Source organism: Ornithodoros turicata, chromosome 5, assembly GCF_037126465.1.
Source record: "Ornithodoros turicata isolate Travis chromosome 5, ASM3712646v1, whole genome shotgun sequence".
Classification (NCBI taxonomy): domain Eukaryota; kingdom Metazoa; phylum Arthropoda; class Arachnida; order Ixodida; family Argasidae; genus Ornithodoros; species Ornithodoros turicata.
The window spans coordinates 69,648,114-69,674,609 of record NC_088205.1 but is presented as its reverse complement, the minus strand read 5'-3'; the positions used below and the strand labels follow the sequence as shown (position 1 = coordinate 69,674,609).

General features: G+C 43.9%; 1 protein-coding gene across 2 annotated transcripts in view; it reads right to left on the bottom strand.

Moving 5' to 3' along the window:
- LOC135394665 (leucine-rich repeat-containing protein 24-like) overlaps positions 1–26,496 on the bottom strand; it is a 255,982-nt gene that overhangs the window by 209,211 nt on the left and 20,275 nt on the right. The window contains exon 2 of one of the 2 annotated variants that reach the window (XM_064625519.1): positions 3,931–4,078. The exons of the other annotated variant lie outside the window; for it this stretch is intronic. The gene's annotated coding sequence lies outside the window, so the exon portion shown is untranslated. The remainder of the gene's footprint in view (positions 1–3,930; positions 4,079–26,496) is intronic. 2 annotated transcript variants of the gene reach the window in all.

Below are 26,496 nucleotides of genomic sequence, written 5' to 3'. Positions count from 1 at the left end.
ACAGCGCCCCAGAACGGCTTGTTTCCTGCACATTCTGTTTCACGTCTTTGCTGCTCGCTGCCATTGAACGGTACTCAATCCCATTTGACGTCCACATAGCACCTACACACACACACACTCGCAAAAGCAGAGGAGCCGACAGAAGCCAAATTGGAAGAAAGCTAGCCGGAACCGCTGTCCCACACCTGTCCCTCTGTACTATCGTCTGCTTCGAAATACCTTTCTGCATTATGCCTTCCTTTCGCACTAAATCGCACACGATCCAATGTCGCAGCGGGAAAAGATGTCAGAGCGAAAGAAAACCCTTGGCCATCCCACAGCTGGGTTTTTGTGTCCGTGGAATAGCTTAGCTTTTTTTTTTCTTTCCCCCGATGTAGGGTCTTTTGGTGTATAGCACGCAATTCCTTTTATGCCCGCGCTTTTTTCTTTACCTTGTGAATATTTCTCGGCGAGGGTGCTCGGCAAAGTTAGAGGCTCATTATTAGGGGGTACACATGGATGGATCGATTGTTGGAGAGGACATAAAATTGTGACAGCGAGGTCCTCCTTCTTTTCTTCTTCTTTGCAGGAGGTGTTCGTCACAGTTGCTATGCGCTGTAATTTGCGGGGTAACGATATTCAAGTAGCTTGTGTAGCAAACACGTATACCGACGACACCCACGCGGTAAGTGTTTCGGCGTTTCTTTGGGGTTTTTGTAAGCGAGCACCCACTTTTTTTTTTATCCCGCAACGTCTTAACCATCCCAAGACGTTTTAACTATAGGGAAAGTAGAATTTATATGCGATGCATATCGGATATTATGACACGGACGGCTGTCAGTATAGAATCCTGAGGGAAAGCCCGGGGTTTCTTGTTTCGGTTGGGAGCTTAGGAGAAGGTATATGTAATATGTTTCAGTGTATAGTCGGCAACGAATTCCGTTCTATACAAAAGTGTACACGGAATATTAGTAGCATAGTTCACAAAGTAGAGGATTTATAGTTCATAATTGGCACGTAAGAGACGAACAGAAGCGATATTTTGATGCCTGAACCTACACTTACGTGGTTCACACAAAGGTGGATGCACTGTCAGCTCCACACGAAGGCAAAAACATGGTACTCCATCTCTACATCAAGCTCCCGAAGCTTTAAGTGTTCTATCACAGCCTCATTTTACTTTCTTTTTTTTTTCTTTCTTTCATGCGTCCTAAATAATCCAGTGTAGCATAAACGCCCCCAATGTGAACAAATTTGACGTGGAAACCTACTGGACAATTCTATAGCTCCGCATAGTCTGCTGGAGTTATATCCAAGGATTCTAGCTTTCAGCGACAAAAACGTCCGAATTCTGTGCTATAATATGGAAGGTTCCGCGTTTTTCTGTGACAAAAGTTGCACATCATATCCCCACGGCGGCCCTCTCGGAAATCTCCACTCGAGTTCGAAGAAATTCAATTCGTCACCTGACGAATTCTGCTACTCCGATAAAGAAACCCAAAATGGATGAACCCCATAGGAAGGAAAAAGAAAAAAGAAAAATAAAAAGAGGAAAAGAGAAAAACATCTCCCCTCCCGGTCAACGAACGCGAACGGCAACGTTGTATTGGCGGTTTCTTGCAATGCACTCTTGCACTAATCTGATCATACTACAGATACCTACAGAACACAAAAACGGTGCGCTCTCATGTACTCATAATTTCTATCGAAACATAACTTCTCTACAATGCAACACTGTTGAAGTAGAGCTATAACAACCCGGCTATTTTTCCTCCTCGAGGTGCTTTTGTGTTGGGAGCAGAACAGACTTCCTAATTTGCTGAATCCCAGCGCACTCTGCCGGCACACTCCAAAACTGGAACTTGAAGCATGGGTATCGTAGTGTGAAAGAGCACGAATCTGTTGAACGAGGACGTCCTGAAAAAGTACGGGTTGTTTCACTTCTGTAGAAGGGCGTTGGGAATACATGAAAAAAAAAAAGGAAAAAGAAAGGCACCGTCTCACAGCACCCAAAAAATTAAGTTTGTGAATTTTCTTTTCTAACGCCAATGCATTTTTTCAGGACCATCCAACGAAGAATCTTACTGACCTGCTGGCCGCATGAAATTTCACTATCTACACTTTAGCAGTTCATAAATGTCTCTAACGACACTCACGATAGCTTCTTGCGGTTTCATGATCAGAATTCAGTTACATATACTCGTGCATATATGCGAGCACATGATTAAACCTACAAGCATTTACACACGCATACATATCATTACGTTTTCATGACTACTTGTAAGCTGAGGTTACGAGTCTTTACCATGCTCATCTAACGCAGCCTATTGGGGATTAAACTAGATTACCATTTGAAACGGCAGGCGCCATACGGATGTTAATGCCGACGGCTTACGGCGCTCATTGCCTCAGTTTATGCAGCTCCGGCGTATTTGTCCCTGAAAATGAAAGTGCTATAGTCTACGAATCAGTACGAGGAAATAAACCGCTTTATGGCTAAATGGTGTTTGCCACAGAGCACACAAAATCACCAAAGTGCTGGCAATGATACAACTTACGGAGAACAAATAACCCGCGTGGGGATATAGCATTTGCAAGAGTGGCTTGTGAGAGCAGCTGGAGTGAAATAGACAAAACAAGCATAAACTATGACTTAAGCATGCATGAAGGAGGACAAACAACAACTTTATTTTTAAGATGATGAATGGGGACATGATGGAGGACGAATGAAACAGTGACTAAGCAAAGCCAGATGGGTTATAAACTTTGGCCGCCTGTTTTGCTTTTCATGAACCGCAACGCTACTATGTTATGCACTGCGCAAATGTTCCACTCACTGCCCAAGCAGCTTGAAAGCAAAGCTGATCAATTGGTTGTTTGAACCGGGCAGGTTTTTGGTGAGGTCATTGACCAAGTGCCGCACTTTACTTTTTTTTTTTTTTTCAGTCTGTGAATGGCGTTTTGCGCTCTGCGACAATTTAAGAGGAAAAAAGGGGGGGGGGGGTGACGTAGGGTTTCGAGCGGTCTGCCTGCCTACTACAATTTAAGCTGTGCATGTTATTATCTCTACTGTCTCGTCATTAGTAATGTGCGTTTTAACTCTTCATTTATGTTTCTTTTTCTGATATTTTGTATACGTATTCGTCGAATTTTGTCGACGACTTTCTCTCGAGTTCTTTATTCATAGGGTCTCGTGTTTTATGGATAAACCCGGTAAAACCCATTTTTACCCAATGATTTGCATCATCGTCACTTTCAGTAAAAGCCGAAAATCCCCGAAAATGAGGGGGAGGGGCAGGCACTCGAGAACGCTAAGCACTTCGCACACAGCACAGCTGCTTGGCATCTCGCTGATCGTCCAAAACGCGAGATGTGCATTGTACTTATTTTCCACCCGAAAATTTGCTTTTCCATCCGCTATATATACCCTTATAGCCAGATTTCACCCTATTTTACAGCTCCTGAAATAAAATGAGATTTTTACCCCGATTTTCGAAAAACATAAAACTCGAAAACACAATGGTATCCGTATATGTACTGTTGTGAAGATGATGAGGAGCTAAGGAAGATGATGAGGAACGCGCCCCGCGCGCCTGCCCCTTGTCGCAGAATAAACTAGTCACTGACCCGTGAACACGTATCTGCTTCCTTCGCGCTAACATAATTGGTGGAGGTGCGAGAGCTTTCTCCCACCCCCTGTTTCACACGACCCTACCTGGAGCTCCGAAGTGGAAGAAAAATACCCCCGATGACACCCCTACACACCTAGTCACCTACCTTCATCGTCATCAGGAAGGCTGATTTATCTCGAAATGTAGAACAACAAATGTCGAACAAAGTTTACAATATACAACCCCCCTCCCCATCATGCTGAATAGTATTGATACTGACCTATTGAAATCCTTCGATAGAAATCGGTTACTTCTCTAGCTGAAAAATATTAGTCTTTACCCTGCATAATATAACGCTGCTGTCTTGATGAAACCCCGTGTAATGTTGTGCTGCTGCTGTTGCTGCATGGTAGCAGAGACCTGGCCAAGCCACATAAAGTGGAAGAACCTTTGTGAAGACTTTGTGAAGCTTCTTGTTCTTCCTTCCACTGTTAAGGCAAAATAAATCAAAAGTGCATTTTGTGGCCGTTTCCGATCAATCATGTGATTAGATGAATTAATAAAGTAATAAACATTAAGTATCAATTCGAACAACAAACAACAACAGATAAATCGTGACTATGACATTGTGATTCGATTTGAAATTCCTCAGGACAATTACGGAAACCAGTGATAACTACGAACATGTAAAAAAACAAAACCAGAAAGAGAAAAAGGTTTGAGCAGCCGAAACCGAGTTCTATCCACCATACTCATCCTGTCCTTTATTTTTGTCCACTTCAATCCTCCAGAAGAACACTCTCTCCCAATTCCATAATGCGCAAGAGCTTGAATCAAATCATACTCTCAACAGAATCTCATCACCCTGTACGGCTTCAGTTGGCTGCGCTCTGCTGTTTCGCGCTCTCTCTCTGCCGCCTCAGCAGAAGCCTCGTGCTCATTCAACCTATCAGCAATCATCAGGCTTCGCCCCCGTGATCAAATGAAGCCCAGTTCTCAGCACGTTTCACGCATCGGATATCCCCAACTTTTTCCTCTCATCCCAGGATGGTTGCCCTGAAGTGACAGCTTCCCCTCTGCCCCCTGCTAAAGCCTATATGCCCCCCTCCAAATGGAAAAAACAAGGGACCTCAAGAATCACGTGACGCACGGACTTTGCGCTCCGATGGAAATTTGGTCCTCCTCCTTCAAGAAGCCGGGATTATGGGTGCTTGCGTCGAAGGATTCCTGAGGCGGCAGTCTCTCAGAAGAAGAGGCTCAACTTATTTTTGCCGAGTGCACAGCAATTGCGGCCTTACCCTCTGTGTCTTTTTTTCTTCTTATTTTTGCGGAGCAATGAAAAAAATGCCGACTAAGAGACGACAAAGAGAGGTGGATATAGCATAACGTGATCGTATTCGTTGGAACCCCCAAGCTGGGACATATGGGGGCAGGATGGGGTCCTTTTCAGTCAACGAATTGCACTTCTCATTGTTTAGACTCGACCCTATGCGCTATTCTTTTTTGCGGTTTGCGTGCTACCTAGCGCTCGCATCAGGTACTTTTTCACAAGAATATACGCGCATTTTAAACGTTAAAGGGAAGTGAGAGAACATACCTGCGCAAATACACCACACAGACGAAACAATACAACATCGCCGAACCTACAACTGGTTTAATGAACGATCAAAAACATTGACAGTTCACGCACCCTGCAGTATTTGCTCTAGTCATGTACCCACTATACCCCAAGTGTCTACGTTAGTTAAACGGAGGAGGAGGCAAGCAAGCTCGTGTAAAGCATTTGCAGGCAGCACATTCCTTGAGTATGACGAGCAGCAGAAAACTTTTTCTTCGTGTGTATGCTTTCTTTCGCTGCTCATACTCAACCAAAACGTTGCCTGAAGGCTTTTCTTTTTAAGTGTGTTTTCATCCGGGTTTCTTTTTAATCCGTTACATATTTTTTTGTTTTGTTTAGTATACCACCCCATTTTCGCTGGCGGGTTACTAAGCCAGCTTGACGTCCTGTGGGCTCGAGAAGCGCGTAGTTCTGGTTTCGCCCCATTTGCGTATCAAAGTTTTGCGATTTATATCTCAAAGTACGTGATCGCTTCAGGATTTATGAGGCGGAGGGTAGATTCAAATAATGGTCGCCTCCAATTATGCTGTCTCGTATTCTCGCGAAATCATTTAATTAAAAAGTAATTAATAAATTTTAGATAAGTAATTAGTTGTCCAGTAGTAGCATGATCTTTCCTACAGGACGTCCGCCTGGCAGCGTAACCTACCCGCAAAAATGGCATCAGTGCTTCTCTCGCAACTTTAAGAAGAAGAAAAAAAAATCAATTTGCAATTTGCAATTGCATTTGCACTTCTCTTTCGTCATTGTAGTCGGCGCCGCGATGGACGGTCATTAAACCGAGGCCGTGCTCCCACCGAGGCAGCTTGATGAGCGACGCGTGTGCAAGCGACCTTTTGTTTTCGACAGAGTTCTGACGATGGGAATGGCTCGCTAGTCAACTGGTTAAGCAGTTCCATTTTTTTCTTTTACGCCAATCAATCAATCAATCAATCTAGACCGAGGATTGATTGGTAAAAGAGCATCCGCTCGTTGATGGTAGCTCCAAGGTCGTGCTGTAGATTGGGAGGTGATGGGTTCGAATCCTACCATTGGCTGTGCTGTCTGAGGTCTTCCCTGTTCTTTTTTATTTCGTGTTAGCGCCGCGAAGCAACTGTGGCTATGAGCAGCGTACAGATGTGGACAGATGGAGAGAGGATAGCAGGAAGGAGTGGGGAACAGGGGGGTGAGTATAAGTCCTGGGCCGACTTCAGGGGGAACTGTGCCGATATCCGTCTGGAAAGTCTTCGGAAAACCCAGGGAAAACCTCAGACAACACAGCCGACGGTAGGATTCGAACCAACCCCATCCCAGTCCTCAGCACGACCTTGGCTACCACCAACGAGCAGGACGCCTTAACCCGCTCGGCCATGCCGCTGGTCTTCCCTGGGTTTATCCGGCGGTTTATCCGAGCGGATGTCAACACAGTCCCACCGAAGCAGGCCTATAGGACGCATAATAACCCGCATCTGCCACTCCTTCCACAGTTGCCGTAGCCATAGTTGCTTCGCGGCGCAAACACAGAATAAAAGAAATTCAATTAGAGCTATATCGAGGAATGATGCGAGCTAGGAGAGGCCTAGCTAGGGCCTAGGGCCTAGCTAGGAGAGGCAAGAAAGCTGCAAGCGCTTCCGCTGGTTTAGCCGCATCTTTTTAACATTTGGAGTTCGCTGCAGCCGAAGCGGGTCAAGACGCCGTCCCATAGGACTTGCCCTGGTCTGGTGGCACTAGCACTACGTGATTTACCAATACGCTATCATGTTCCCTTGTCCTGTCCCTAAATAACGCATCCTGGAGTAGCCAGCCCCGAGTAGTTTGGGACTAACATCTCCATTTTTTGTTTCTTTTACAAATCAATCTATCAATCGCTTGTCCTGTACCACTCCAGATTGATCGGAAATTTAGTTTTGTTTACAGGACGTGATCGAACAGGGTGATTGTCATGCACCGTCGCATTCACGTAAAAAGGGCTGCTAGTGTACGACTAGCGCAAGCGTAAATTATCCTGCATGATCGAATAAAACTAAAGCTAACGTTCGCATTAACGAAGATGCGCCAGTCAATTTCATGATTAACTGAGTGACGGAACATTCGCATGAAAAGGAATACCTGTGACGTTAGGAATAAATCACGAAACCAATTTCCTTTTCAGAACACTCCGATGCAAAATGCAAAAGCATTAAGTATGGATGTTGTACCTCTTTCTTTCTTTTTTTTAATACGATTTACTTCGTGGGCTTCTATACGACGAGAAACGCACGAAAAAAACATACATTCGCGTTATTTATTCGTGCTTCGATATTCGTGTTTTCTAGTTGTTTTTTTTTACCTTCTTTCTTGCCGCACCCAACGTGTCTGACGCGAATAGTTTCCATATCTTTAAAAGACAGAGCAAACCTGCATATTGATAAGAACATCGGTTCCACGGTTGGGTCTGTTACGCACATCCGGCTAATAGAAAAAGCAAAAAAATCGACTCGAAAAAACTTTTCCCGTATAGAACTAGTTCTAGTTGGCACGAAAAGTCAATAAATAAACGCAGAGCACTTGACAAGGGCTGTATGTCGCTGCTGAACACTCTATAGAGGTCTATGACGAAGGAACCACAAGCACCCAGATTGCTGAACACTGCATTGTTGTGCATTGAAATGTACATAAGCTGAGCCCTGTATAGCTGGACCTGAACGACTGTCGTATGCAGGTGTTCTATTGTGCGTGAACCGTGAAGTTGATACAGTCGTCCAGAAAGTTTTCCGTTAAAACGCACGAACATAACGAACCGTGCGGCGGAAACGCAAAAAAAAAAAATTCAGCTCCGTATCTCCACATTTTCCTTTGCTTGGTCCCTGGCCACATCCAGCCCACCAACGCTCTGCCTTCAAGGCTCTTTTGACCTTTTTGGACAACATAGGACTTCGATCCTTATTGTGAAGGGGCTCATTATTTCATTCCCCACATCACCACCAACAATTGGGTAGAGTGTCGCCCGTGGCGATGAAACTCCCCATTCATCATCTCAACATAAAGTTGTTGTTGTAATGGAATCTCATCTCCGTAACGCTTTTAACGAAATCTACGCTGTAAGCGGGCCCTCCGATTACGGAGAACCTTAAAGGCCGTGTCTCATAGCTGCCCAACCACTTCACTTGCCAACGATGCCTTTCTTTTTAATTTGATCACACACAAAAAACAAACATTACAGAACATAAAAGGAAACTCGGAACAATTTTAATGAGCAGGGCGCTTTGGATATGGTGGCTCGATTTTCGCTATGTACCTTCCCTCTGTACGCACCTAAACGTTCTTTTTCAAAAAGAGCGGGCTCTATGTGGTAAAAGGCGACTGTCCTCGTTAAACTGTTTACTTTGAACGTTTAATCTGCTGAAGACAATATGGCGCTCCTTTTACTGATGCTTTATGAGTTTAATGAGGAGAAAACAATGGTCTGGCCTCTTAATTAGCCAGATCATCCGGGTATTTCCACAAACTGACGAAAGGCACGCGACTCGGTTCGATACGATGACGAGAAGTGAGTGGAGCGAAAGTCATTATTTCGAACTCCCAAGGCGTCCGTGTTTGAATCGACTCGTGATCTTGGGATCCTATTTCAGTCTTTGTTGATGTCTGAGCAATTTATTACTGGTGCCACGAATGTGCACTCTAAGAAAGAAAAAAAAAGGAGTAAACTAGGGGAGTAATTCCAACTTCTAGTCCCCTATATAGACTCTAATTACTCCCCATTTTAGTTCCCAGACCATGACATTTACTCCCCAGGACTGCAAATAATCAGTGAACTTCGGAAATGGTCTTCCCAATGCAACGATCTACGTAAACATATGCTCTTGGTCAATTTGATGATGATGATGATGATGATGATAGGATGCTGGTTAGATTAGGATAGGACGCTGGCTAGGAAAATTGGAGATGTTGGTCAATTTGATGGCATAAGGCTGTATAACTCAGCCAACTTAGCAATTCTTCACCCACACAGAGGAAGAAAATGTTAGCGCTTCTTTCTTCGCAAATTGTGCCCTATGTATGTCGCAAAATTTTATATAGCTCGATATACCACAGTTGACGGTTTAATTCGAAGTATTTTCATGCATGCACATGAATTATGTACCTGAGACTCTTAGAGCAGCACTCTGTGACATTCATTTACTCCCATGCATTTACTCCCGAAAGGGACATTTTTTTTTTTTTTTGTGGCAATGCATTCACTCCCCAAGAGGAGTAGAATTACTCCCTTTTTCCTAGAGTGCGGTGGTGGTGGAAACAGCTTCAGAACTGTGGGCGTCGTCACGACTGTAGCTGTACACGATGATTAAATGGCACGAATGTAAACAACGATACAAACAACAACAACAAATGGATGGAAGTGACAATGAGTAAGGAAATCTGTCACCTAATTCTAGATGACTCACTACCGTATAGGACACACTGATCACTATGTGGTATAAAGTGATTGAGATGAGGTGTGGATATCAAAGTCCTTGGTATAACATATCAACACATGTCCGTAAACAACGAGAAGTGGCCGAGGCAGACTTAAATTAGGGGCGACACAGACACGTAAGCCTCAAACGGCGAGGAACTAACGAACTCAAACAACGAATTCGTTTGAATTCAACACATGTCCGTGCACGCCATACCCAAAGTTACGTACGCCGCCTAACAACCGTAGCTACAACCCAACAGTCACTGCACGAACACCTCTTGTCCAGGTATGTCATTGTAGGAGGCATGATAAGCCACAGTGTGAGTTAGCTCAGCTAAGGCGCGTAGAGGAGACGAGTGTCCCATAGAAAGTCCAGGAATGAAATCAGTACGCACTTGACGGCCTTACATGATATTGGGTCAGGGATGATATGATGTATTATACACCGTATAATATAACGGCACAAATACTAATCTTCATGGCCTCTCTAGGTATTCAAGTGCGACCTGGAACCCAATGCAGAATACTGAGAACCACAGTGAGGGAACCGTGCAAACGTTCTATTGTAATCCACAGCCACTTTCATGCAAATTAAGGGCTGTTAGTGGCGTGAATGATTCTGCTCTGCGACAAGGGCTATTTTTTTCGGTTTTAGAGTTAGAGAGTAATACAACAACAATAGATGATGACGATGAGATGGGGTGTTTCAAGAGCGTTACATTTGTACGAAAACATCCAGAAGTTAGAATCAAGTATAGGAACCGATAGGCTGTGTCTCACATTACAACGTCGCGGTTCCATATATTCTAGTGAATATTGTATTCGCGGAATGTCCTAGTGAAACGGGGGATGATGATGTTCTGATGTTCTAGGCAGAAGTTCCGCCGCGTGTTGTGGAGAGCATTCGCAAGGTGCCGAAATATTGGGAATACGCACTTAGCAGACGACTCAGTCTTCGCCTCTTATTGTCGTCTGCTACGAAATATCTTCAGACTGGGCCGAAAGATATTCTCCACGGTTTTTTCTCATCTTCCTCTGGAGTATTCTGGCGATATCATTCATGTGAATACACGGACAGGGTAGCAACCGGGTGTTCAAATGTGCTACAGTCCACAGAATACTCCAACGGAAGATGCGAAAAGCGTCATAGCTTTCCATATATTCCGTAGCAGACGACACTATCAGCTCTGTCATCTGCTGTCGTATCAGCTGCTGTCGTCTGCCATTTGCGCATGGCGCCACTCTCCTCGACATTCCGGCGCCGTGCGTATTCCACCTCGTGAGCAGTTTCTGGCTTTTTCTTCCACTAGAATATTCCATCGGGTCGTCGCTCGTATGAGTACGCGGTAATACCGAGGAACTAGATTTTGGACAAAGGGGCATCGGGGCCTGCACTGACATTCAACACCGTACATAGCCGCGCTGTCACTCGCAGTGACGAACAAGACATTCTGGCGGAAGGCAACAGACTTCTTTTACCAGCGGGGGGAACCGCAGATATTTTCCGCCTACAACGTGTGGGTGAGGACGCCTCTAACAACGTCACCTTGGAACAAACAACAGACCCCTTTCATCAAGTGATAGGCAGCGACACCTCGAGCGAAGACGCTCTGCCAGCTGTTTGGGAGCGGAGCCAAGAGAGTGATGCCCGCTGGGATCAGCCCCTGACACGAAGCAACATCGACCAGTTGTGACCTCCAAAAATGATATGTCAACGTGTACTGTGTCGTGACTTGTTATCAGCAACGCGCCATTGAGTTTTTAACATTCTCTCCTGTATAGTAGCGTGCATGTTCCCAGCGTACCCGAAGAAGAACGTGTTCCCAGCAACTTCGGACCTCTCAAATTTTTATTTTTATTTCCTTGCTCAGTTAGTGGACTTTACTGGTTCGGAATGCTGTTAAGTATAGAACGAAGCTGGACCGCTGCTCGAATTAACGCGGAATATTTTTATAGCTGGATTTCATATACTCCCACACTGAAGCCTCCGATACAGTCCTTTTGGCACGAAATGAATTCATATAAAATAGTTCGTTGGTAAGGAACACAAACGACTCTCAGGTATTGTTTCATCCATATATATATTGTATATATATGGATATATTATGGGTTATATATATATATATTATATAGGGATATAGGGATATATTATTATATATATGGGTATATTGTGTCATCCACGGACTAGGGTCATTCGTATGTGCTGGAGCAGCCGGTCCCGAATGGCTGGGGACTAACATCTTCATTTTCCTTTTACCTATCAATCAATCACTCGTGTGTGCTGAACGTCCCAAGCTTTATTTATTCATATTTTCTCTCTCTTTTCTAATCAGGTGGTGGTGCTGGTGGTGATAACCAGATAACAACTAATTCAGATCATTACCGCACCAATAAGAAACATTATAAAAAACCTGTGCCATATAATTTGCTAGAGTGTAGGCGCAGTAGCAGCGATAGTGGCATGCCTCACAAGCAGAACATGTGCGTATATACATACATACACCACGACATAGAGGTCAAACTCTTGTATGGGTTACACTTTTCACGTGCACCTACCGAAAAGGGCCCTAACAGCGTATACGTTTCCTATATACAGGGTGTTTCACTTAAGAGTGACCCCTACGTATTAAAAAATATGTGCTTGAGATAAAAATTAGAAACCCTCTGCGTCATACTTGTGAAGGTTTCTGCCACCCAAACAGGTGGTTTCCATAACAGTACCTCATTAATTTGTCTAATTAGCTTCATTGAACTCAAACAATTCCAAAGGAAAGGTAACTTTATTTGCGCTAATTAGAGAGCCCATGGCCACAACAGCCCATTGCGCAAGCGCATGGAAACAGCATGAGAAAAACAGAAGAAAAAAAAAGGGAGGGTGGGGACCGGCCCAATCACGCATTTTGTCTTCGCAAGCTTATCTGTTCGCAGCCATCAGTTACCGATAATCACCGACATCGGATGTTCTGTGCTGTTCCCTGTGTTGTCCTTTCCTCCTCCCCATACTTTAGGCGGGGCAACTTGAACGAGCGCGCCTTGATATAGCGACGGTTTTTCGGGCAGTTTTTACGTGTTTTCGGGTGCCAAATTTTTGTGGAAAGATCGCGCTAATTAGCGCAAACAAAGTTATCTTTCCTTGGGAATTTTTTTAGTTCAATTAAGCTAATTAGACAAATTAATGAGGTACACTAACGGAAACCTCCTGTTTGGGCGGCAAAAACCTTCACAAGTATGACGCAGAAGGTTTCTAATTTTTATCTCAAATACATTTTTTTAATAATTAGGGGTCACTCTTAAGTGAAACACCCTGTATACAAGAACACAAAGATAATACATAAATGACGCTCAGTCATTAATGTGCACGACTGATTCCTTGCTGATGATCAAGCACCTCATTCAACAGTGTGACGTCTGCAAACTCGGATCTCAGTGACGCGGGTTCCACACCGGACGAAAGATGTTCTGAGAAGGACGCGATTCATTTCCCAACCTTTTTGCACCATCAGCGGGAAATTTCAGTAATACCGCGCGTACAAGTTTTCAGCGCATTGATGGCACGTTAAGAATGAGTGATGACGGTCATTTTCGACACGGGCAGCGAGAATTAGCCGTCGAGTGGACGGCTGGAAAACCAAGGTACGTGCTTTTTTAACTCTCGTTGCTGACGTCAGTTTTCGTAAGGGATCATTTTGCGAGTTCTTACAAAGGAAATATAATATTGAATAAAAAGAAGAAAGAAACACCCATTCTAAAATCAAGTCTATACGAGACAATAAATAAAAGAAAAGCATTCGAAAGAACTATCAGTTGTAGGTCAGCAACTCAACCGCTGTAGAGTTTTTTTCATTTTTTTTTTCATCACTTTGCTGTTAATGTTTTGTCCTATGGCGCACACCCTTGTGGTGCAGGTTTCACACCATACAGAAGTTTTTTTTTTTTTTTTTTTTGTAAAACAACCTTTCATATGGCGTTTTCTTCATAAAGCACCATTTCAAACCGCATACTCTAAAACACCATCTTCTTGTTAGGTGGTGAGATAGGTCAGAAAGGTGCATTCCATTTCAAACACTGAGTCAGACTGGTGTTTTGCAAACACATTTTCAACACTGGTATTTCACCTTTCAGTCGAGCCCGTGGAGTAAAAAAGTGGCGTCTATTTATCGAAAAAACAAACACCCCTGTTATAAAACGTAACTGTGCTCAGCTTTTTACGTGCGCAAGGTTTCTTTGAACGAAACTCCAAGTCGAAAGCATATAGGAGCAGACACTTACTTCTCCATATACCGAGAAATTTACCAATTCACAATGCAGGAATACAGATAAATAGATTAAATTAGAAAAGGGGGAAAAAAAGAAAGGAACGAAATCAAGCCTGCCATGTTCAGCGCCTCACAATGGAGAAATGCAATAAAGCACTTACTGGCATCGGTACGACAATCCAAACGTGCGGTCGGATATATACCACAATCCACATTTTATCAACATATACGCCTTCCAATACTGCGGGTCCTTCTGTTTCGTTTTTAGCAGTACCGTCCGTTCGGAGCTGTAAAAATACAATGCATTTATTGCCAGCTTTTTATCCCTTTCTCCATTCTCTCTACGCGAGATGAAAAGCCTCCTCATTGGTTCATAATTTTTGGACGTGCTTTTACCATAAACCATCAGGGAGCATTATACTCAAAAAGCCATTATTTCCAAGGTCTGACCTCGGAACATCCACAATGGCGCACACCAAAGTAAGAGTAAGGTTAAACCGCGGACCGCATTTTGTCGATCGATGAACCAGACACGCTATAGAAAACAACGCACCATTTTCCCCAGGGGACTCATTTATACTTGAAATAAACTACCCGGTGACACTAAAGTTAATTGCTTGTCCCAACGTCCGTTCCTAATTAAAACCCACAGAAGAAGCAAGAGAGAGAGAAAAAAAAAAAGTTCCCTGATACATCGGTATTTCGATGTCCGACTCTGTTTGTTACGCGAGCCTAAAGAAGCAGCCAAAGAAAGAGAAACAGAGGGCCGATATTTAAGAAACAAGTGCTACTCGCGTCTGCAATTAGCAGCAAACAACTTCGTGAAATATCGATCCTCGGTATTTTGTTAATGTGGACACACGTTTTAATGACAGCAGCGAACGGAAGGTTATTTAATGAACAGAAGCGCCAGCGTGGTACTACGTGAAGAAAAGAAAGAAAGAAAGAAACCAGGGGGTCAAAGAGACAAGAAGAAAGTGTTCTGCAAATGGCACGGTTTTCTGTGTGATTCAGGACAGATAGAGTTACTTTTGCTCGTTGATTTTTGTTCCTTTTTTTTTTTTTTTTTTTGTCTCGGGTCAGTATTGACAGCGCAATGATGATTATGGTGGCGAATGGCGATGATGAATGGCATGGGGCTTTTTTTACCGATGGACCCCACCTCGTCTGATGTGAGACATGCACAGGTGTGGCACACACGATCAGCGCTCGCCAACGACAGACGGCGCTACCCATGTAATATTTCGCAAATAACATCGCAAATTTGAACCGTTAACGCAATCAACGTCCCAGAAAACGCCTTTCTTTTTTATATATCCCGCCTCCTACCGTGGTATCCATCAAACGCATACGCGTGACAGAAATAATATCGCGTCCTCCTTTGATCCCAACCCATGCGAAATACGCGTGCGCACACGCACAAACACCAAGAAAAGTGACACACAAAAACCTTCACCCCCTTCCCCCATCTTGTCCAGGGAATCGATACGCACCACGCACGCACGCACACACATATTGGCCGTAATACTTCAGTGAGCCATTATATGAACGCCATAAACAGATATTCGTCAGAGCGCTGTACCTCGCAATACGTCAAGCCTTTTTTTTTTCTTCTTCTTTTTCCGGCCCCTTCCTTGGAAGCATACATTCTGCGATCCATCTTAATAGAACATCATATATTCCCTTACGTGTGTTGGTTAATTTGCTTCTTCGTCCTTCAAACAATGTGCGCAAGCTGTAAGTCCACGGCCCTGTTGTTTTTGTTCACGAGGGAAAAAAAAAAGAAAGAAAGAATAGCTTCTGTTTTGACGCCCCGTGTTTGACAAAGACCCTTTTCTTCCTGATTGATTGATAGGTACAGTCGGCCTTTTGTGCTTGCCATTATATATAGAACGCAAACGTGAAAGAAGGGGAACGTCGGTTTCTTCTAAAGTTGGCGTTTGTTGAACGCATTGTATATGATATGGGTATGGTCGCGTCTTTATGTGTAGACATCCGTTTATGCGAGTAAGAAGTTTAGCAACTTGCGTAGATCAGTAGCAATTTTGTTTGCTTCGATTAGTCACGTATCTAGCTCTCTCAAATGTGACGAGGGTTTTCGGACATTACTCTTAAAAAAAAAGTTTTACATCGTTAGAAATGAAATGGAAGTCCTTGTCCTTGCGCGGTACAGTGAACCCAGTGGTTTATCCAGAATCCCAAGCAGGGAGGGGTGTTAAAAAAAATTGGGTGGGGGGGTCATTATTATAGTTACGTCATTACACCTTGACATATCATTGCCGACATCTGTGTAAAGCTGAAATCGCAGGGCCACCACCTGTAGGGGGTACACAGCTGAAAAAGTTAGGGGGGTGTCACTGAACATTTCGGGCGGTGTTAGGGGGGGGGGGGTTCGATAAATCACTGAGTGAACGTCGAAAGAGCAATAGAGCAATATGAGTTAAGAAACCAATGTCAAGAATAAAGCTTAAAATGTATTCATTCTTTTTTCTAGTGCGATGGCGAAGAGCTCACATTGCAACAGATACGAACTGAAAGACGGCATTTGACGGAAAGTCAGAGGGTGCCGGTGCCAGGATTCGAACCCACAACCTCTCATGGTTGGCGGTCCGGTGTGCTACCAATTACGCTACATTACCGCTACGCCGACATCACCCTCTCGTTAATCATCGAGTGGATCTCCCGTTGAAACGTTTTTTTCCGGAATACACACGCCCTGCTTTTTAGGTTGCAAACAGCTGCTTGCAAACAGCGCTTCCTAGGAAGCGCTTTCATTAAATTACAATTATATAACCAGACTGGCTCTCTGGATAACGCAAACTGCAGACACTGTCAGCAAACCGAAACCGGTGATGGTGTTTTGATAAAGAAAAAATAAATAAATAAATGGGGATGTCAGTCACGACGAAATCGAACTGGCTACCCCAGGACGCTTACACACAGGAAAAAAAAAAAAAAAAGACAAACAGATGAATGAGTTAACATGTAGTTAAAAAGTTTCAACCACGTGAGTGTGAAACGTCCGAATCACTCGCGACACAGCGAGTCATAGAATGCCCTGTTGTAGATACGAAACCGAAACTATCGAACACATCTTGATTCGTCGTATAGTGCATACGCTGTGGTGCGGGAAAAATACGTTGGACACGAATACGTACGCTGGGTGATGCTTGCATCGTGGCGGGGGGGATATGTTTATTAAGAAAAAATGAAGGAAAGGTTAGCCAGGCAAAGAGCCGGCTTGCTATTCTGAAAAAAAAGGAAAAACGGGAAAGGGGGAAGGGGAAAACGAAAAAGAAAAGGGGCTCTTTCATTGAAAGATACTCAAAAACTCGCAACCTATAGTCTTCTTCCTCCAGGAAGCAAAAGGCTCGCGCAAATTCTGTGACTCAGTCTATTTGCAGACGAGGCTTCACACCAATGAACCTCTTTCTGTTTTCCAACCATCTAGGAAACACGTGGGAGGCGGGAGAGCAGGATGAGCCTGCGCATGCGCTCTGACGAAGGAAAAATGGGTGGAATCCACCTCTTTCCTCGCGTCTGTTTTCCAACCAGCTGGACACACGTGGTAAAGGAGGACAAGAGTTCGCGCATGCGCCCTGACGAAGGAGAAAAAGGTGGATTCTAGCATTGACCGTCCTACGTCTTCACTCTCGAAAGTCACCATCTCAACATCTGATATCATATCATATCATATCCTGGCTACAGTCGTGATGTTGCACATACATTAGCGAGGCCAACAACGGCGAGTACGTCTCGCCACCACCACCATATGGTGGCACTCGCTAGAAAAAATATGTCGAAAGGCTCCTTACTGCAGCCGTCCCAAAGCCGAGCACAACTGCAGATTCTTTCAGCGGCAATAGCGGCTGATCCGCCGAAACTGTTCCGTGGAATAAAATTTCCTGCTACAGTGGAAGAATAACGGCAACGGGTTCTGGAAACATCTCAACCAGAGCCGTCAACACATTTTCTCCCCCCGTTCCGCACGGTTGCGTTTCTATAACCTGTATAAACGAGAGAGAAAGAGAAAAGAGACAGAGGCGTGAAATTCGGGAAGCGTTACCTATATATAAAGTGACGGGATTTTCTTTCGCGCGATACGATGTGTCCGTTTGATTCACTTCGCAGCCAATAGACATATACGTATGGGGCGGAAGATTTTCACCGGATTCAGGCGTGAGAGGAGAGATGGTTGTAGTATAGCAAAAAAAAAAAAAAAAAAAAGTAGGGTTCTGATATTTGATTGGAAAGGCCTCTTTCGAAAAGGTTGCAGTTTCGATAGAAGTGTGCTCTAGCGTACACTTTCATATTTTCGTTGCTATGATTCAATTTCATAGCCAGAGGTGTGAAGAGATCGTATTTTCATGTGCAATCGGATCATATCCATAGTTTTGAAACTTATCGCATGGGATAAAAATGCGCTGGTGGCGAAAATAAAGACGATACCTTAAAAGTAGTAGATCTCCCAACGATTTTTCTTCAATGATAAGTCATTATTATTTGCCCCAGCGCAGTATCGAAACAAGTCCCACAAGAAGTGCAATCCAATGCCCTTCAGCAGTAACAGTTCTCAACAGTTCTCGTTCTTAACTTCGTATTTTTTGCAGTCCTTTTGAGGTACAGGTTGTTCCGGACGAATAATAATATACAAAACACATTAAGAATACAAATCTCTCGGGGGAAAAGGGGGGGGGGTAACGTTGGGTAGAAATATCTCGTTGCTGGAACATCGAAAGGGTTTGTAAACGTACGGTGAATGCCCGTGGCAACTAAGATACAGTGATGAGGTGATCAGATGAGGAGCTTCACCACAGGAGCTGCGATACCCTACACCATTACATGATTATTATGCAATATTAAAACACAGAATTTTCTTTCCTAACTCCAACTCCGTTAAAACAACAACAACAAGAATAATAAATGACGGGAGAGTGATGATGGCGTGCAATGCTTCCCCGTGGTAGCCACAAGACCCTACCCCACTTCAAAGACGAGTAAAACAACAACCACAACAATAAATCAAGGAAAAGTGATTATGACATGGACGATTAAAAGGATTTGCAGTAAGTATATGGCGAAATCATTGCCCCAAAATGCCTCGAACGCAAATTACGCTCATCGTGTCTAGGAAAGGATATCGATAAAAACATTATTTGGTGTCACCTAAAAAAGTGTCAATGGACAAGGCTAAAGCAATATTAGCAAACAAAGCACAGGGGTGATTTTTGGAAGTGGGTCAGTCTAATTTGCACCGGAGAAAAGCATTAATTTACTGTTAATGTTCTGAACGACAATAGAGGTACATGATGCATATCAATATGTAAATGTAATTACATTAGATATATGATGACGATGACGATGCGCACACGAAATACTAAATGTATTCTGAACAGAAAAGCCTGGGTGTGCGTAGTACTGCCTACTCAACGAGAATGCGTTTGCTAGCTACGAACAACGGTAAGTCACGCCCGTCTGGCTAGGCTCATGATTAAAGCATTTTTGTCACTCGATGCACAGTGACAATACATAATGCAAGTGCTGCTGAGTATAAACCAGTTTAGGCGTCCTTTCCCATCGTCCTTGTCACCGCTTTCACATTTCACAAGCATGCCCAGATTTCAATTGCCTCGTTTTCTACTGCATATTTGCGACACACACGCGCCGAGAGCTTAGAATCTCGCATGCTTCTGTCATCTCTGTCCACGTGTATCTTTTATGCGCATGTGAAAGATCCTAATACCAAACCGGTGGGAATCCGCGAAATTCGAATGCTTGCTCTTTCATGGAGACACGAAAGACCTCAAAGATACACACACACACACAACAACAACAACAACAACAACAAAACAAATAGAGAAATTCATATTCACGAACTTTCGTCAAGGGTAGCTGTATTGCAAACTTTTGGATGGGACAACCGCAAGCTTACTAGTGCATGGTCATTCCTAGAGTGGAAAACCTTCCCACTTCATCGTCAGAATATAATTGTTGTTGTTGTTGCCCACATCACGTTTCAAAAGTAGTTATTGGCATATTATTGCCTAAATTCCATCTTAATAATAGAACAGAATACAATAGAAATAGAAAGAAAAGAATGGAAACGTGGTGTTTCACATCTTAAGGATATTCTGCCAAGGGTGCGTTTACTAGCAGGGATGGCGATTCACGATAGCTATTCCATCGTTATCTTCTGGTGCTATTCTCCACCTAGCAACACCACGCTTGGTGAGACCCTCTTCTCGGGCCAGTGTGTAAAACTTGCAGTCATAACCCAACCTAACCTAACCTAAAGTAACCGACACAACACACACATAAAGATACGATGATGAGATGGGGAGGGGGGAATATGTTTATTATATATAAAAAAATAAGAGGGAAAGGTTAGCCACCGGTATGGCGGCTTGCGGCGGTTTGGGGCTGTAAAGTAACCGAGCTTATATCGTTTCTCCCATAATTCAGCTTTCTTATCGAGTAAAAGCGTTTAAAAGCTTACATACCAAAAAGATACATGGGACCTAACTGAACTTAATTAAACACATTCTGAGGGGTAACAAAATGATTCCCATACGAAACTTATAATACGAACTTATAAGACATATGATTCCCAACCACTCCAATCACCGCTCCATTGATTGCGGTCCCTTAGGCCACGCGTTCCCTCATCCTTACACTCACACAGCTCCCTCACTAGACTGCACCCAATGTCGAGCGTCAGGATACCGAGCACCCACTGCTCAGCTGCGAGCTAAATACAGAGTCGGGAAGTGCTACGCAGTGCATTGGACAGACACGTCAGCGGCCCTCTTGACATTAAGAAAGTAATACTCGGTGACTGGCAGCCGTTGTAACGGCAAGTTGTGTTCCACTCTCTGATTTCCTTCCTTAGGACTGTCGTGGAACACACACACACACGTGATCTGGTAGCGGCACCTCACCACCCTGAGGGTGCTGTAGTAGAAAGCCCAATGTAGAATGGGACTAATATATACATATAACACTAATACTTTTCTTTTTTAAACCAATCAACGAAACTTTAACAGCCGAACGCACATGTAACAGATGCAGACAGAACACACAGAGGCAACAGATATACGGCACGCAACGGGGAAGCATGGGACAATTAATTTTATTTTTCCTTCAAATCAATCAATCAATCAACTCATTTTTGAGACGCGAAACGCGAGACGTTGTGGGATGAATATTGGGTGGTCAGCACAGCACCGGTTCAGTAAATATTTAGGAAAAATAAGCGCTGAATTACCTGTGCCACCACCGTGAGGTAAAAGTAACGACACGTGACTCAGGAAAAAAGTTGATGCGCTACCGGTTCGTTCATCATCATCATCATTATATTTCTTGTTGTTGTTATGCGGAGAATAATGTATGCTCCCCCCCCCCCCGCCCAAAAGAGATTCATAACTATTATTCTAATGAGGGGACCCATTATAGCGCTATCTGCTTTTACGGTATTATTACCACGCGGAAAAAGGGAGTGCTGTGTTGCTTAATAGACAACGATCGAGACATTAATTCTTTGCATAAAGCCTTAGTGCGCCCCGTAGGATGTCGAGGGAAAAGATTTGTAATTCACTGACGTGAAAAGAAAGAAAAAAATGGGAAAAGAAAAGCAAAAAAAAAGTCTTCGAACCGCCATTTATTAGATACGCGTACGACGTTAGAAAGACGTTATACACAATCATCCAGGAGACATACCAGGGAGATCGACCTCGGAGACTCGTCTGCAGCATGGCGCGTTTGCATCATTTGACAAGTCTGAGTAAAGCGAGCGCGATGAAATTGCGTTAAAGTGGTACTATGAACAGGGTGTCTACTAAGCTGTAGCCTTCAAATTCCCTGACTTTTCCAGGTTTTCACTGACTATTTCAAGCGAATTCCCTGATCAAAACAAAAGGGAACTTGGTGCCTGCTGCTACGTTTTGTTACAGATCCTCCATAAAAAAGATCATTTATCGAGAAATTAGTAAAACTGCCCTACTTTTCTGCCTCTGAGCTTGTCGTATTGGAGAACTGCTACTCGCGTCAACGTTGCTGGAGTGGGGCCACTCAACCACTCATCAGCACTCGCGATTCACTGTGCATCGTGACGGCACTTGTCTGATTTTCCCTGACTTCAGCTGCCTTTTTGGCAAATTCCATCATCCTCATCATCCATTCATCTATGTTGTTGTTGTTGTTGTTGGCAAATTCCGTGACAATCCCCTGACTTTTCCAGTCACATCAAAATTCCCTGATAATTCCCTGTTTTCCAGGTTGGTAGACACCCTGTATGAAGCATTGCGTGCTACATGTGCTGCGTGAAAGCAGCTGGTATGATATGCAGAGTCCGCGACACCCTTCCTAGCAAAGTCAAGCGTATGCTATATTTTTCTTTAATTCATTCCAAAGTGTATTATTGCCTGTTGGTATGGGGTACGGTGGCATTTACTCATTTATCTAGCCTGTTGAGAGTGCAGAAAAAAGCCGTTCGTGCAGTCGATAGTGCTGGGCACTTTGTCAGTTCTGGACCACTGTTTAAAAAATATAATATTCTTACTGTGACGCAGCTTTTTACCTACAAGTTGTTAGTGATGATCTTTTGTGGAGTGTCTGAAAATCGAGAATCCTTTTTTTCATCCTTCAGTTTGAGTGCTCACTCTGTGCCTTATCTTCTCCGACATTCATATAAATTACGAGTTCCCACTGGCCGTACTAACTACTCTCATGATAAGATAAGTGTGTTAGTAGCTAAGTATTACAATGAATATTGTAACCAATTTTCTAATGTTTCTCTTGCTGTGTTCAAGAAAAACATAATGCGGACGTTGATGCAATGATCACATTACTCTTTTTTTATTCCCTCCTTGTGCATCTTTAACTGTTTTTTTTATTTATTTTTTTTGCGTTTTACTTTGTGTTACTTTGCGTGTAACCTTGTGATATTGTCCTGGTGTTCTCGCCTAGACAGGGATTTGGTTCCCTTTTGCGTAGCACCAGAAAACAAATAAACAAGAATCACATAAACAAGAATCACATGTGCGTGACAGACAGGTGGTTGTGGGGTTGCAGTGATGTTGTAAGTAGTTCGCCCATTGTGAGCAATACATGCAAACGCACTTCTGTCGCAAAAAGCAGAACGTTTCGAGATTCGCATTCAAAATGAATCCACCTACTCATTACTGAGCGTGTGTTTGGCCGTAATTTGTTTTATCATGCAGCCACTCCTCCGCCAGCGTCCTGCTAACCGACTTTACAGTTTCGATTTACTTTTTTTACTCTTCTTTCTTTTTTGTTGTGGAACTCGCAGTAGTCTGTCAGTCGACGACAAAATGTTTCACAAATATCACTTGATCTCTTTGTACGGTCTCTGATATCTAATGATAAAGCGTCACCTTGAATCCCAAAGCGCATGGTGACTGTGTATGCTATCCAAGATTGATATTGACGCGCTGCTGTTTATTCTCTTCGCTACAACTACGTACTTTCGCCTTTATCTCTTGCCAAGATCACTTACTGGGCTCGGCATAGATGACACATCATGGTGATCTGAAGCCAACGCAAAAAGAAGAAAAAAAGGAAGGGAAGTTCCCAACACGAGATATTGAGACTGCAATGCTACACTGACCCATCCTGCCGTTCTCCGTTACGTACCCTCAAGGCATCATCACATACCATTTAATTGGTATTCGTTACATAATCAATGCAACAACAACTTTATTGTGAGATGATGGATATGGAGTTCCAATCTACCCCCATTGTTGGTGGTGATGTGGGGAATGAAATAATGAGTCCATTCATAATAAGGATCGATGTCCTAAGGTGTCCAAAAAGGTCAAAAGAGCTTTGACGGCAGAGCGTCGGTGAGCTGGAATTCGCCAGGGACCAAGCAAGGGACGCACTGCGTCACGTCTACCATTCGCTTGATTGATTGATTGATTGAAAGAAAGAAAAAAATGGGGATTGTAGCCCTCATCACGAGGGCCGGCTACCTCAGATCACCTAAGGAAAGGAATTCCAGACACGTCCACCATCACCCACTGGAGATGTCGCGAAGCGGTGACGAACGCCACAGACAGGTCATAGCCCATCTAACAGCTTGGTGTCCCTTAAAAACTGTGTAACGGCTCGCAAAGCTGGCAGTTGAGTGCTCATTGGCCATGGGCCCAGCACCTTCTGCACTCCGAAGGGTCGATTGTCAACCCGGCCTAACGCGGCTACAAGTCTGTCACGACACTCGGAGTATCTTGGGCACGTAACTATAATATGTTCGACGTCTTCGACTGAGCCACAGACTGGACAATAAGGAGAGTCCGCCTTCCCAAGCCTGTACAGGAGTCTTGCACTGTATGGTACATTGAGCCGGAGCCTGTGAAACAATGACGTAATCCTTCGCTTCTATTTAATGTTAACATTGCTTACGTGGTTTCAATCCCTGGCTCTGCAGCAATGGCGCCGGGATATCACGGCTCAATCTCTCAAATTTGTCGTTTTCTTTACCTGCCCGTTTATTACGCCATTTTACCTCTCTGCTGCGTAGACTGCGCTTCAATGTGGCCTTCACCCCACAATTCAGGTGCATGATCAGATACTGTGACACAAGCCTGTGTTCCACCCGCGTTCTCGTGGTGAACACCCAGCACATTCTTATAGAATGTCCACTCTACTAGCCCGCAAAGGCGGACACTATGTGATGAGCTTATCCGTATCAGCAAGAGACCGCTCAATTTGGCTGCACACTCATTGGCCCCTATAAAGATCCTGCGCTTCATCGTCGGGTTCTTCACCTGTTCGTTGACTTCCTGTCGTCCACTGGATTTCTCCAGAGGCTTTAATTTTTCCTCGTATTTTCATTCTTCCTCCATCATCTTCATATAATGGTCCACGTGGAATGGGGTACAGGATACCGCACAACCGCGGTGAAGCGCACACTATCTCATCGTCATCATCTATCGTTGTTTGTTGTTGTTGTTGTTAGAACGTCTGACCCAATTATTCAGTAATACAGGGTGTTACCCTATAAAAGTCTAACGTGCCGCCATGCCGTACTCGCCAATTACTCAATGCAGGTGACACATTGTGCGATATTCATATAAAGCTCATACGGACATTTAATCGTGGTTAATTTCGAAGCGGTCGAGAGCCGCAGCACGAAGTTATAACTCAAAACGTGCAATTCCCGTAGTCAAAACAATCAAGATGGCGGCGTTGAGAAGAGCACTTAACACGCGCTGCTCCTCCGACGACGACGTGTCGCATATCCTGCCAGCCGGATGGAACTGCAGTTTTCATTTCGCTTTCGTGTAACTGTCGTATTTTGCTCAGAAGTAAGCAACTTGAGGAACGAAAAATGCCGACGTACTGAGCAGACGACACCCAAAAGGGATGTCGTCTGCTTACTAAGAGGCGCCATCTTGGCTGTTTTGACTACGTGAACCTCACATTTTGCGCTATAACTTTGCGTTACAGCGCTCAATCACTTCGATATTTACCATGATGAAATGTCCTTATGAGTTTTATACGTAGGCAATACATTGTACCACCTGCATTGAGTAATTGGCGAGCACGGCATGCCGGCGCGGGTAGACTTTTATAGGATAACACCTTGTACATTATTCTGAATCATATATTCCGGGATAACCAGCCCCGTTTTAGTGGAGGCTGTCGTGTGTTCTTGGCGTACACCATAAAAGAGGCACAATGCATGTATACGCTTTTTCTTAGTCAATCTACTGACTTGCCGGTCACAGCCCAAACTGCCGAATCCCAGTTCGCCGAATGCAGTTAAGCAGATTATCTTTGAGGGGAAAGGTCAACCCCTTTCGGCAAGATGGGAAGTGATATAGGAGCTTTTCGGCGAGTTGGGTATGGTGAAAATAGATACCCATAGATAGGAAACGTTCGAGAATAATTGAATCACTTAGTGAACAGTGGCTGGAGAACTAGATATTATGTTGAAAGATGACACCCACAAATCGCAATATCATGAGCAATATTTATGACGAAAACCCCCGACTATATAGGGAACGTAGCAGCACGTGCAGATAATGCCACAGCTGAAGAGTTTAATAGGGAGACGATAAATTTATCCATGGCCAGAGTAACAAAGGGGGACATCTCTGGTTCAAACTTCTCTTGTGTGCGGTCTGTCTCGGGGGTTTTTCTTATTGAATCCTTACCAACAGCTCGCATGTCTTCTCGACATTATTTCATTAACAATATGTGTGCTGTTTAGTAATTTGTTCATTTAGAGTAAGAAAAATATATCTTCGAGACATTTCAGTCCGTTAAATTTTCTGTGCTTTTCATTTAAACATTTTAAAGGTATTTTATTTCGGCTCCTGAACCTAGAAGCCGTAAGCTCTGCGTCACTATCGTGAGAGGTGCCTATCGTAGTAACCATGTGGTTGGCTATGAGGATGGTTTTGAAACCCTCTATAATCGCTTATAAACCAATTACAGCGAAAGCGTAATGCTTGTCAAGGCAATGAGAGATGAACGTAGGGAGGACAGAACGTCCCACGAACAATCGAATTGGTTGATTGACGGCGTGTTAGTTACATAGCGTTCTGCCTGCCGGGTGCGGCGGAAGATAAGTTACACTGGGAGGTAGGACAG